This window comes from Labeo rohita, unplaced genomic scaffold, assembly GCF_022985175.1.
Source record: "Labeo rohita strain BAU-BD-2019 unplaced genomic scaffold, IGBB_LRoh.1.0 scaffold_377, whole genome shotgun sequence".
Lineage (NCBI taxonomy): Eukaryota > Metazoa > Chordata > Actinopteri > Cypriniformes > Cyprinidae > Labeo > Labeo rohita.
In genome coordinates, this window is record NW_026129295.1 from 26,364 (window position 1) to 40,431 (window position 14,068).

The following is a 14,068-nucleotide window of genomic DNA, read 5'->3' on the forward strand; positions in this document are numbered from 1 at the left end:
ATGGCAAAACTTCAAAATAAAAGACAAGAAAACATGAACATGAACCAAAGCCCAAACCCCACATTACACTATATTACTAACACGCTCTTTAAATAACAAAAAAATATTGCGCCATTGACTTTAGATCAGGTTTTAGTTGATCAATGGCGCAGTCTATTTTAGTTGCCTCAAAATAGCAATGCGCCTGAACACACCTCGTTTACAGATCAGCACGCCCATGGGCGCACAAATGGGCGCAAATGCATTTGCTATGTAAACAACGTGGCATAGGACATGAAAATGATTACTGCGTCGGGCTGAAACTAGCAAAAATCACTTGCGTTGTGTATGATAGGCCCCCAATATCTTGTAGATGTTCTCTAATTTTCATCTTTTTTAAAAATATCTCAAGTTTTTTTTTATACTGTGCTTCAGAATACAATCAATTTATGAAATTATGCTTAAAACTGCCCTTCTACTCCTGTTAGGATAACTTCAAATTAAGCAGTGAAGCAGTGACTAAGCAGTGACCTTGAAATTTAGGAAACCGTACGTTGTTCTTTAATTTTGATCTCCTCTGTATATATCAGTCAGACTCTTAAATTAAGACTTATTGAAATAATGTTGTGAACTGAATAAAAACACAAAAGATACACAAAAAACAATACATTCACTAAATAAAAGAAGGGTTGCAATAATTGAACATGACAAATACAGGACATATGACATGACTTAAATCTAACTGAATGACTTCAAAAGACTTGAATTATAGTGCATATTAGATGTGTATGTATATACAGTACAATACACAGTAAGGAATTATTTAGGAATTAAGGAATTATCCAACTTGGGATGGAAAGTGACATAAATGTTATAAAATGATAAAGTAGTTTCCCAACATAGCACAAATTAATGTCATTGTTTTGGTGATTATTCATTTTATGGGGTTACAACTTAATGGAGGTGCAAAATCATCATGCAGATATGTTATGACATGCAATAAGCCAGACTTTTGCTGTTTGTAGTACAGTCTGAACCTCCATGATTTCAACCTGCTACACAGACTACAACCCCTAATTCTGTGATCTCAGCCTGGTCTGGCACTGCCTATGCCAGTCTCCAAGGGGAAGGGATTGCTTTACATTTTAATATCTTTTTACAAAAACATTGACCTAATGCAGTAAATTAAAGTAACAAGTAGACTGTGTTGATTCTACAGAGAGAAACTGCACCCTAGCTATGCTAGCTATGCTTGAAACAAACAAATAACTGAACTAAATCAACCTGTATAATGCTGATATATCATCTGCAAAGCTGCTTTACAGTTTAAACAGAAGTTGTAATTATAATTGAAATGACTGAATTGATTAAACAAATATGCAATGCTGATTATGTTTTCTGTTTACTACTGTATAGCTGAAGCAATCTGTATTGTAAAAAGCACAATATGAATAAACTTGACTTGACTTGTTACTGTGTTATCATGCAGCTAAAAGTATTATGGGCTGAATCTCTCTAATCTATTTTGATAATTCACATAGTTTTACTGATGATTTATTACCAACACCAAACCCAGGATAGAGTGGCTGAGTGAATGTGGTCTGGACTGTGTGGATGAGGCTCAGAGACTGTGTCAGAGACGCTGTAGAAGGACAGAGTTCCTGCACTCTCATCCACATACACTCCTATTCTACAACTGGACACTACAGGGAGATCAGTCACTATGTTATTGTGCCAGAATGAGTATCTGTCAGGAGAGCAGGACAAACTCCAGGACTGATCATTATGTCCAAACAAACACTCTTTGCCTCCCTTCCTGCTGATGCTCTTATATGACACTGATATATCTACACCAAATATGCCACTCCACTCAATCTCCCAGTAACAGCGTCCACACACACTTTCTTTACACAGTACTTGCTGAATATATCTATCAAATCTGTCTGGATTATCAGGATTTAGCAGGACATTGTGAGCACCAGTAATCACTCTGTTCTTCTTAGATAGACGGAGATGTTTATTCACTGTGTTTGGATCCAGACTGAGGTGACAGGAATCTGATGGAGACAGAACACATGACATTCATGAATTATAAATCTGTCAGATCTTTTGATGTACAGTAGTTTAACTCTTCATAGTGTCTGTTCAAAGTACTAGCAGTGTCTCAGTATAGCTCACCAGATGTCCTGTTCAAATAACCATTAACATGGTCAAATATAAAACTATTACATTTTCTTTCACCTTTTACAAGAAGAACATGAACAACCCTTAGTGAGTTACCTCACTAACTCATTACAGACATCTAACTCAATGTTACATCATGAGATTGATACTATGGGAATGCTTCTATGTGAGCCTATGTCTGAAACGTGCAAAAACATGGTAGTTCTATCGGCCAATTATGTGGTCAGGTGACGTCATAAATAGGAACTTAAACAAGCGTCAACAGCTCCTTTTTCTTAAAAAAAAAAAAAAAAAACAAAAAAAAAAAAAAAACATGTTTAAGCATTGTAAGCGTTCTGTAAAGCTCCTTTGCAATGATTTGTATCGTGAAAAGCCCTTTACAAATAAACTTGAACTGAATTGAATTGAAATAGTTACTTTATTTGTAATACAGTCTGAAATCAAACCCCATTCCAAATAACTTTTCCAGTTTAATTTACAATTTTGGTCTGACAACATAAAAACAATGAATGAAAAACAATAATTCTGCAAATTAAAAAAAAAACAAACAAAAAAAAAAACTAGAATAACAGGGTCGGAAAAGTCATCAGCTCCTTGATTTAATACTTCATAGAGCCACCTTTTTCTTTAATTACAGACATCTTTTTTGTTTATGTCTGTACTAGCATTGCATACCTTGATTGGGGAATATTTTCCCATTCTTCCTTGCAGAATTGCTCAAGTTAAGTCAAATTATGTGGTGAGTGGCAATGGACAGCTCTCTTCAAATCCATCCACAGATTTTGAGTCAGGGCTCTGTGACATTCACCATAATATCTTTAAGCCATATAATTGTTGGTTTGGCAGTATATTTAGGGTCATTGTCGTGTTGAAAGGTGAATGACCTGCCCATCTTCAGCTGTCTAGCAGAGAGACGCAGGTTTTCCTCAAGAACTTAATTGGCCGCATCCATTTTCCCTTCAATCACCCAGTCCCAGCTAAAGAGAAACAACACTCCACTCCTCGCTCACTGATACCAGAAACATAGCTCCGCCTTCGCTGCTTGTCTAAACTATATCAGTATGTTTGAAATACCACAGTTGTGTTCATAATGTATATTAAAAAAAGAAAATATCAGAAAGTAGGTCAGTAGAGGCTGTTGGGTCTCATTTCTGCCACCACAATGTGATACCTTTGGGGTTCCATCTATTGTGCAGCCCTCTAAAATAGGGATGGGCGGTATGGGCATAATAAATTATTACAATAATTTCTGGTATTTATTGCGATAACGATATCAATGACGATACTTCAGGGAAATCCTGTTTCTTTAGAGAAAAGTATTATCTTTCATATTTCTACCTAAAATAGGGTGTTGTGAGCAGTACTGAGTACACATGTAATGTAATGACTGGAATGTGAATTAAATGTTTGTACTTTCTGTACTGGAAGATCCTAACATTAAGACGAATTCCTTGTGTGTGAAACACACTTGGCAATAAAGCTCTTTCTGATTCAGAAGCCGGAGGGTGCCCTTGCGCAGAAACTCCACATATGCTTTATAGTAATAGTAATAATACTGACAACGCTTCAGGAATCTCTAATCCAGTTATCGCTGTAGCTGAATAAAAGGCAGATAAAAGGAAACTTGAAGACAATAAACATAAGATTGTTACAATATATGGTTTGGCTGTGTTCTTCAAGCAATCTTGGGTATTTTTATAAGGATAAAGTATATTTATAATGCAATGCTAATCGACATAGCCTTTATAATACTATGAAACAGTATGATTTCATGTCAATAAATGATATCTTTGTTAGACAACATACAGGCTCAAACACATGCAAAACTGCATCACACACTTGCACACTAGTACAGTTAACGTTATTCAAGGCTCATATGTCAACAACTAGACTTTATCGTTATTATCGCAGGAAGACTAGTTGTTATTGTGGGGAAAATTTTTTACCAGTATATCGCAAATGATAAGATATTGTCCATCCCTACTCTGAAACAGTTTACATGCAGAGGGCTTTGTACCCTCTCTGTGTGAAAGATACCTCGGTTTAAAACCTTGGGTCCCATCACGAAGAAACTTTATGCCCTGAAATGAATCTCCTTAAATTTTGGTGGAATCAGCAGTATGTTAATTATCGTCTGCTACACCTAAAATGCGTGTGGCCACTGTCTCAGTTTGCTATGTCCACAGTGATGGACCCTCTGTGTGAATGAAGCATTCCCTGTGATAAAGCATTCCATATTATCTCATTTTCTGTGTGTTTCCCCACATGCCTGTAGTCCTGGAAGGCTTATTACAGGCTCTGGTTTGAGCCCTCTGAGTCAGCCTTACAGTACTTTTTGATTCTTAAGGTGGCTCTATTTCTGGAGTTGGCTTTACCCAAGAGAGTAGGAGAACAGAAAAGTGAAAACAAAAAGAGTTATTAGATGGAGATGGATGACATGTACAGCAGCATGCGGTAAAGAACATTCTTCTGTTTATGATATATTATACACAAAGCCTTGACATCATATCTGGGAGATAAGTCAGTAAATTCAAGTAAAATCACAGATTTTGCTTATCAAGTCAAGTCAAGTCAAGTCAAGCTTTATTGTCATTCCGCTACATGTGTGGACATACAGTGGAACGAAATGTTGTGTCTCGCAGGACCACAGTGCTACATAAATAAACATAAATTTGAACATGCATACCACTATACGTAGAAACAATTGTTTTAACCCATACATGTAACTATATATATACTATAAATAATTGACTATACATACACATAACCTAAGACAGACTATACAAGTAGTTTACAAATTAACGGTGCATTATAATGTGCAGAAGAGGTATTTAAAGGTTAAGAAGTGAAATAGTGCAATATGATTGGTGCATTGACAAGTAAACATTTGTTAAGTCCTTATTAGGTCCTTGTAACATGGAGTGTTAATAAGAAAGTGTCTGGTGCATAGAGAGAAAAGAGGTTTCTATAGGTGGTTTGTCTAGCCCACTCACCTGTGTGTAGCACACTTAGAATTGCAAAAATTGTGTTTTGAGTTTTTCAGCAGTTTACATTGTGGATAAGGTCACAGAGGGGGGTGAGGTGGTTGGAATTGAGAGCTCTCACAGCCTGGGGGGAAAAGCTGTTGAGCAGTCTTGCAGAGTGGGCTCTGATGCTCCTGTAGCATCTTCCTGATGGCAGGAGCTGGAAGAGATGATGGGAGGGGTGGGTGGGGTCCTTCATGATACTGGTGGCTTTACCGGAGCATCGTGCAAGGAAAATGTCCAGAAAGGAGGGGAGAGGGGTATCGATGATCTTTGCGGCTGTGTTCACTGTCCGCTGTAGGGTCTTGCGGTCAGGCGCACTGCAGTTCCCATACCAGACAGTGATGCAGCTGGTCAGCACACTCTCAATGGTTCCCCTGTAGAATGTGGTGAGAATGGGTGGAGGGAGACTTGCCCTTTTCAGCCGGCGGAGAAAGTGTAGGCGCTGTTGTGCCTTCTTGGAGAGTGACATGGTGTTGGTGGTCCAGGTGAGATCCTCTGTGATGTGTAGCCCCAGGAATTTAGTGCTGCTGACTCTCTCCACAGCCGAGCTGTCGATGGTCAGTGGGGGGTGGTCAACAGAGTTCCTCCTGAAGTCCATCACAACCTCCTTTGTCTTACTCACGTTGAGGGAAAGGTTGTTTGCACCACACCATTCAACCAGTTGTGCCACTTCCTCTCTGTAGTGTGTTTCATCGATGTTGCTGATGAGACCTACCACCGTTGTGTCATCAGCAAACTTGATGATGTGGTTGGAGCTGAACTTGGCAGTGCAGTCGTGGGTCAGCAGCGTGAAGAGCAGCGGGCTGAGAACACAGCCCTGTGGGGCACCTGTGTAGAGCCCTGCGCGGGACTGTTTTCTTCATCCCGCTCCCGCCCGCACCCGCCGAATTTCTGACCATTACCGCCCGCTCCCGCAACGTGTGTGTTACACTCCCGCCCGCTCCCGCAATATGTATGTCCACTCCAGGCCGCACCCGCAAAACTCTGAGAATTTATTCCCACACGATAATAGAGATGCATTGATTTTGTGTCTTCTCCCGTCCCGCAGGAAAAAAAAACGTACTTGTATTGCTATTATTAAAGAGATTAATGTTTGTTTCTTTCCCTGTCCTGCATGTATTCTGACGCACTGGTAGGGAAGATGAATAGTAGCCTGGGCTATCGGGGACATCTAAAACGCTTAGGCTACCGCTCGTTTCTTTAGACTTCAAATACTTTGATTTTGGCTATTGAAGTATTTCGTAGGCTTGATTGGTCCTGGTGTAAATGTGCTGAAAGCATGTCTGAAAGCAGCTAGCCTATGAGAACACAGAAAGACAAAACACACAATACATTCGAATATAATTTCGTTTTTATCAAAAACGTTGCACCATCACACGACACATAAACATTAGGCTTCGCAACAAAATACAATGATAAACTTCATGTCACTAGGCTACCTCCCGATCCCGCAGTGTTTTTTTTTAGCCGCCCATTCCCGCCCGCAGCAAAGTTCAAACCGCCCGCTCCCGCGAGATTTGCGTTGGGTCCCAATCCCAATGCAGCCCTCTACACCTGTGCTCAGTGTGGTAGTGCTTGAGGTGTTGCGGCTGACACGGACTGACTGAGGTCTTGCAGTTAAAAAGTCCAAGATCCAATTGCAAAGGGAGGTGTTAAGGCCCAGAAGGTGTAGTTTGTTCATGAGCTGTTGAGGGATTATTGTATTGAATGCTGAGCTTTAGTCAATGAACAGCATTCTAACATAAGAGTCTTTGTTTTCTAAGTGAGTAAGAGCCAGGTGTAGGGTGGAGGAAATGGCATCGTCCGTGGAGCGGTTTGGACGGTATGCAAACTAAAGCGGATCAAGTGTGTTGGGAAGGCTGGTTTTGATATTGATAACTAACCTCTCAAAGCACTTTATCATGATTGGAGTCAGTGCTATGGGACGGTAGTCATTCAGACAAGACAAAGGGGACTTCTTTGGAACTGGAATTATGGAGGTGGATTTGAGACATGTGGGGACGACTGCCTGGCTCAGCGAGGTGTTGAAGATATCTGTTAGGACATCTGTCAGCTGTGCAGCACAGTCTCTCAGTGCATGGCCAGGTATGTTGTCAGGACCCGCAGCCTTGCGTGGGTTAACCCTGGATAGAGTCTTCCCTACATCGGCTGGAGACAGACAGAGTGCCTGGTGGTTGGGAGGTGTGGGTAGTTTTTGTGCAGGAGTGTCATTCTGCATTTCAAAACCTGCATAGAACTCATTGAGTGCATCTGGGAGGGATGTGTTGTCATCGCAGGCCTGTGGCAGGGGCTTGTAGTCGGTGATGGTCTGAATGGCTTGCCACAGGCTCCATGTGTCTTTGCTGTCAGTAAAATGATTATTTATTTTTTTGTGCATACAAGCGTTTTGCTTGCTTGACGCCACGGGAACAGATTGGCTTTTGCTGTTTTTAGGGCTGCTTTATCTCCTGATCTGAATGCATCATCTCTGGTCTTTAGCAGCCCACGAACCTCTGCTGTTATCTCGTGTGAATGCGGCACACAAAATTCAGATGTGGAGGGGTAATTTCTAAATCACACGAGGTCCCCAGACAATACTAATCCTGTGCGAATAGGGCTTTACAGTGTGTTTATACTATGTGTTTATACTTAAGCTTGAAACAATTATATTTGCAGACTATCTCAGTTGCCCCTATCTGCTTTTGCCCTTTTTCTGGTTAAAGTTGTAATGCACTCTAGTCCTGATTACGCAGATGCAGATTCTCAGACAAATTAATTCCCACAGTATCAAACTGGGTTACATCCATAACCTGAGATGTTTTTCTGCAAATTTTCTTAGTCACTTACATTGTAGGAAGTCATTTCTGGTCCTGGGAACAATGTTGGTGAGAATGACTGTGAAAATCAACAGATATAAACAGTGTTATTTACATATATTTAAATATAAAATACTCTCTGCATCCATTCCTAATACATTTCTAATATGATGCTCTATGTCACATAAATGATGGAGGCTAATTTGTGAGAAATCTCCAGGATTTTACCTTTGTCAGAGATCTTTTGAAATTCCTCTTTACAGAAATCCTCAATTTTTTCTCTCAGTTGACTGATAGATTCTTTCATGCCATCAAAAGAGAAGACAGAATTGAAGGGATTGTCAACTATGTTTGTAGATTCAGGAGGTGCTGACAGAACCTGGAAACTCTACAAAAAAAAAAAAATTAAAAAATCATCACATCCACACTAAAGTCAATAACCTGCACTACTACTTAAGTTTTGTTAACTTCTTTGGCCATGTGTCATGCTTGTCACGTGATACACAACAGCCTAGCCCTGTATGAGTGAGTCATTGATTTAATTACACACCCCGGACTACGTTCCCCATCATCCATTGCGCTGATCACATGCATCCAATCAGACACTCTATATAAACCTTGGACTTCCTCTTGCAATTTTCCAAGTATTGGACTGGGTTTAGCTTTCTCTGTGTTAGCTGCCGTACGGAGCCACCTAGTAAATCCCTACTAGGTATTTAACCCTTTGCCTTGTCATTCGGAATCTGCTCAACCCTTCGTATGAACTCTAGCCTGTCCCATTGGAACACCCATTTTCCTTGTCCCTAGGATTGTGTTCACCGCTGATCGACCCTCGCCTGCCTTATAGATTACTCTTGTGTCTTGTTCTAACATACCTGTTTGTAATGTAAATATAATAAGAATGTAAATATCGGTATTGGCCCGATATGAAAAATTGCACCGATGTGTCTTACCGATAAGAGGAATATATTAACTCGCATGTGCTCAGAGTGTGCTAGTGATTAGACCATGTCAGCAGTGTGGCTCAGGGTGTGTTCACACAAGTCATGTTTGGTTTGATTAAAATTAACTCTCTCTGAGAAAGTGTGAGCGCTGCTATCCAAAACCCTGGTACACACCAAACAAGCGGGCCGAGACTGCTAAAAAGATGGGTCTTTGCCCGCTTCCAAACAAACTCTGGTGCTGTCTGAATGAAATATGAACACAACACAGACCAAATACTTGTAAACTAACCAAAGGCAGGAAGATTCAACACTATGCAACATGATTTTACTAAGGGAACAAGCAGTGGGCAAATGTGGAGCAAAAAGCAGGTAAAGTGCCTTTTATGAGCTCTTTGTGAGTTCGCAGGTGGTGAAAATAAAATCATATGTGACCAGTGCTGGCAAAATAAGTCAGAATGCGCACAGCCTAATTTTGAGCTACAGGCAAAAGAAGTGAAAAATGTTTTGGTTGAATTTGAGGTTTTCACAAAAATGAGTTCATCAAGCCCTCTTCTAGCAATCCCAATGCTCCAAATAGTAATTAAACATCTAAAATTATCTTTATTTGTACATTTTCTGAGAGTACTTTTTTCTCTGCTCACTTCTGGATGACTGCTGCTGCTTCTCACAACAAATTGTAGGCCTATTGTTGGAAAATGCAGCATTTCAGATTTGTAAATATTCATATTGAATTCTCAGTGACATGAATCCAGACTAGTGTAATATGATTTTCAAACCAATGCTGATGAAAACAAAATGATTGCACTGACTGACACTTGCAAAGCATGTGCATGTCTGGGAGCACGAGATCTTCCTCTAAAGTACATTATTGTGTACACACTAGAGGTCTTCACAGGTCCAAAAATTTATACCCGAAACCAAGGACACCCGGAAATTTGTTGCATGGAACCAAATCAGACCCGTATTTGATTTGAAGGTGGGACCCGCACGTCCTGATTTTGCTGAGTTAGTTGTGTTCCTGGGTCAACATATTTTGTTGACCCTGGAACAACATTTTAATCCAAAAATTTTATCTTGACCACATCCCTACACCTAAACCTAACCTTACCCATGAGTAATCCCTAAAATCTGAGGAAATTATAGATGAATGACACTGAGGTACAAGCACCAAACACTGATTGTAAACCTAAACTTCACAAAAACTATAAACTGTTTTTTCAAATCTGATTGGTTAATCACAATGTTGTTCCAGGGTCAACAAAGATGTTGATCCAGGAACATGTTGCACTTGGTAAAATCAGGTTCTGCGGTGGGACCCAAACCCGTGCAGACCCGAGAAATGCCTTAAATTTACTACCCAGACCCGACCGCTGTCTGTAAATTGGACCCAAACCCAGCTGGGAAGACACAGAACCGACTGCACCCGGTCGGCACATATTGCACAGCAAACTGCTATCAACGAGTCAATAAACAAGTTGTGAAAAAAACTTTTTGGCTTACCTACTAGTAGCCCTGACCGTGATCAATCCTCCCTGACACTAACATTTTCATCCATGTTAGGCTGTTCCTCTCTCTTGCCAAGTGAAAGAACCTTCTTAATCTATTCATTATTCCAGCTCGGAGCAATTATTATTTAAAAAAAAAAAAAAACGCACAGAACAAGAAGTGCGTTACTCTTTACTGTGTGCGCAGTGGTGTCTGGAGAAGAGGGTATACTCTTAATTTATTTAAGGTATTGTTTTCGTTATAATGTACTGACTCAAATTAATAATCAACAATTAATTATCATGTTATCCACTCTGCAGTGAATAACATGAAATTCATTTTTTGCCACCATTTTGTGATAGAAATGCTACAGCCTCCATCATTTCTTCAACAAAATGTGGACATCACAACCCTTACAAAAACTAACCATGGTTTTATCATAGTAAACCTGCTTAATTTCCTTTTGTGTGATTCCTGATTGCTTGAGACCGTAAAATCAATCCGACAACTCTGTTAATAAAATCATAGTCATTTGAGGTAACTGTCTTTTTTGTTGTTGATAAAACAGTTTATTAACCGATTGCTCTTTATTTATTTATTTTTTTGTAACAAAAAATAACTGCTTATTTAGAAGTAATTCTTCAGTGGCTAATATCTTTTGCTTCATTTAATACAGGGTCTGTGCTGAAATTTGTTACAAAAGAGGATGAAGTGGTACCGTAGGTGGCTATGTAGGTGCAGATGAAGTGGCCACAACTGTCAATCTACATTCTGGCAGAAGTTCTATGAACAAAGAGAAACCATCACTCAGTAAACGAGTAGAAACTGATGCGGTGTTACCTCCAAGTGCTCTGCCAGTTGAACCTTCTCTCTGGCCATCTAACAGATTCTGATCATCTTAAAATTGTACAGAGAGGACCATTTAAAGTAGAATCTTATCTTGCCTGTGAATAGCAAAGTGATATACATATATATATTACATTACATCTGCAGTTTATTTCTAAAAAAACAAAAAGATAAATGCCACTTTAAAAAAAATTACGTTCTTTAAAAAGAAGACAGCATAGTAAGAGATGTGTTCCGTTCAGAAATAATTGCCCTGTTCAGGCTAGCTGACATTATCATGTCAGTGACTTAGCAAAAAATAAACAAAAACATGTCTTGAGAGTCCAAGCACACATTGCACGATGAAGCCTATTAGAATGCAGTTAGATACCTTATAATTCAAATAATGAAAGAAAAAATATTCCTGTATGAGTTTTTATTGTTTATTTTTATATAGTTGTACTTATATAATCATTATATAATACTATAATCATTATAGTACCATTAAATGGTATCTTTTAAGTAAAATCACACAAGAATCAGCATGTGTGCATGATCGCAAATGCTAAATTGGCAGTTCAACGGATAAGAAGTTAATCGAGTGAGCTGCATTTTAGACACATTTAACAGTCTTTTTCTGTTTTACAAATGAAATAATTCCAAACAAAGCTGGAGCAGAGCTGTTGTGTGTCTCAGAACAACACTGCATTGTTTCTTTTCTGAATTAATCTGTTTTTGAACTTATTGAGTGAGCCAATTATTCAGTGATCCATTCATAAAACAGTCAACTTGCTTTGATTCTAACTCAATCAACCATTTCATTCATTGAAACAGACACTTATCACCATCTACTTGTGGTTTCAGTATCATTTAGTGTCATTTTTTTACATTCAGCAAAGTATTGTTTAAGGATGTTTTATTAACAAATTTCAGGAGAAGCATGCACAGATAATTAACATGGCCAATTTATCGTCAGCAATCACGCTCCCTATCCAGTCGAGCTCGAGAGAATCCCTACAAATAACCAAAGCAGTCTTACCATCATTTTTCTCGTTTCACAGCACTCGGTTCACTCCTTTGCTATTATAATCACAGACCCATTTTCAGATTCTCTGCAGCAATCCGCTGGCCCCAAAATTACTCCTTCCCTGCCAGTCATCGCTGCCGAGTGCCAAGCTCCATCGCGGCCACTGCTCTGCTCAACAAGCCACACGATTTCCCAGACGCCGAGGATTAACCTCGCCTCCACTGCCAAAACTACCAACTTCCCTGACATCCTCTTTGGGTTCGGGCTAAAATGCCTAGCTCGGACCTCTCTCCCCGGGCTCGAGAATGATTACCGAGCTCGGAGCCCTCTCCCGGACAGCACGCCAAATACGCATAACCTTTACTCAGTTTATTATATGCAAGTGTGAAGTTGTTAATTATCGTTATTGACAAAAAACGCTGCAAAAAATATATAATTTGTCGATAATGCATTTGATGTAAGTTAGACAAGAATATCTCTGATTGGGGTTTTGTGTTGCTGGATGTAATAATGAACATATTCGTCGTCATTTCCTCCCAACATCAGAGCCACTGAAGATGCAGTGGATTACGTTTATTTGTGAATGGAACACATCTCCCGATCTGCATATATCAGTCTATGTTCGCGCAAATCATTCGTGATCCAGCTTTACATACAGCATAAGTGAGTATAAAGGTTTTTTGATGAATCTTTGCAATTGCCTTTCCTAATAACATGCTAGTTAGCATGTTTAGTGGCTAAATGCAGCTAAATGCAGCTAAAGTAAACAGTATTGTCATCTGAGGAAATTACAATGATCAAACAAGTGGGTTTTTTTTAACTAAAAGATGAAATGTTATCTGCTTTTGCTATAAAACAAACTTTTAATATGTAATAAATTTTTAAATATTTTTTATATTACCTGTATTTAAGTTATTATTACTTAAAACAAACTAACTGCAGTTTGATATTAATTGGAATGCACAATAAAAAACGTGATTTCTGGAAAAAATAAATAAATGAACTCGAGTAGAGAGCAGTGAACACTGCGTAGAGACCATGTCAGTCGGACCACAGTTCTTTCATGGAGCTCTCTTCTAAGTAGAACCAGTGGTCTAGCTGAATGAAATTAGGACACGCAATGACTTTAATCGTACATTATAGCACTGAAAGATCCTGATAATATTAAAATGCACTGGAAAAAGATTTCTTAATCTGTACATTAATATTATGAACTATAGTGTACTTTAACAACAGTGGCTAAATGTTGACAATTAGAGCTGTTAATGTACAGCACTGGATGTGTCTTTGAGCCTTCCACTCATTAGAAGAGCGAGTTTGTTACAATTTGTCTTGCTTTCTAAATGTGCAAATATAAGAATTTGCATTTGCTCACAAAACAAACAAAAAACATTGACCACATTCTCCACCAATAACATCCCAGCTGTAATTTCACTGTAAAAGGGAAGAGGGGAAGTTTGCAATGTTGCAATTCAACATTGACTACTGCAAGATCAGCAGAGGCCAATAATTTTGTGCCATGCAGCAATTATGTGACTGTTTGCAGAATGCATGTATAGGACCTACAAGCCTGCACCCTCTAGAGTTTCATGACTAAACAAACCTGTTAACAAGAAGGAAAGAGAAACAAGAATAGAAAAAAAAAAAAAAAAAAAAAAAAAGAGAAGAGACGGGCAAAAACAGGACAGCAACAACTGATTTACAGCCACACACCTGAGAAATCAACTGTAAATTAAAAACAAATTAAATCTTTCAAGATCTCACCAGAGGCTGAATAAACAAAAGCAGCATTGCCATCTTTGT

General features: G+C 39.0%; 1 pseudogene; it reads right to left on the reverse strand.

Annotated features, from left to right (window-relative positions):
- Positions 1-6: 6 nt before the first annotated feature.
- Positions 7-14,068, reverse strand: part of LOC127160531 (tripartite motif-containing protein 16-like) — a 33,860-nt pseudogene continuing 19,798 nt past the window's right edge.